Here is an 837-nt window from a genome sequence, read left to right on the forward strand (position 1 = left end):
TTCCACTCGCCTCTGCTGCCTGCTGTCCCCTGGGACCTCTGGTCCCTGGCAAGGCCCCCTTCCCACCCCACCCAGGGCACCATGTCCCCAGTGTGCTGCTGGTACTCCCAGCAGCCTGCTGCTCCAGGTGCCCTTGTGCTCTGTATCCCCCGGTGTGACTTGGTGGTTGCGGACCCCTAATGTCCCACAGGGACCAGTGTTTCTTGGTGCCCCCCACTGCCGGCTGCACTCTACAGCAGTGGAGGGTCACAGTGTCCTCTGGTGCTTGCTGCCTCTCCTTACGCTCTGCCGCTGACTGCACCCTGTTGTCTGGTGTCCTCTGGTGCGATCTTGCCGCCTTAGTGCCTGGTGTCCCTAGCTGTGCCCTGGTGCTGGTGTGGTGGGACTTACAAGTCCTGGTGTGCACTGAAGTGCTCCCTCCCCTGTTCATACCCGCACAGTGTCTTGTCGCCTGCTGTCCCTCGTGCCCCCCTCCCTGGTGTCCCCTGGTGTGCCTTATTGCTTGCTGTCCCTAGCGCCCCGCTCCCTGGTGTTCCCCGCTCTCCCTAGTGCCCGCTATCCCCCGTTACCACTTTGTCCGTCGCTGTCCCTAGTGCCCGGTCTCCCCCCGGCTGTGCCTTGTCCCCCGGCGCCCCCCGCCTCGCCCCCGTGCCGCTGCCAGAGCGTCGGGACTGCAAGTCCCGTCAAGCCGCGGGCGGTTGGCGCGGCCAATGGGGCTCGGGGGGCGGTGCGGCCGGTCGCTGCCTCCGCCGCCGCCCGGTGCCGCGGCGCAGAGAGCCCCGGAGCGGCCGCGCGGCGCCGGCCCCGCAGCCCGGCTCTGAGCCGCCCGCCCGGCCC

Source organism: Neopelma chrysocephalum, unplaced genomic scaffold, assembly GCF_003984885.1.
Source record: "Neopelma chrysocephalum unplaced genomic scaffold, ASM398488v2 Primary Assembly neopelma1_147, whole genome shotgun sequence".
Lineage (NCBI taxonomy): Eukaryota > Metazoa > Chordata > Aves > Passeriformes > Pipridae > Neopelma > Neopelma chrysocephalum.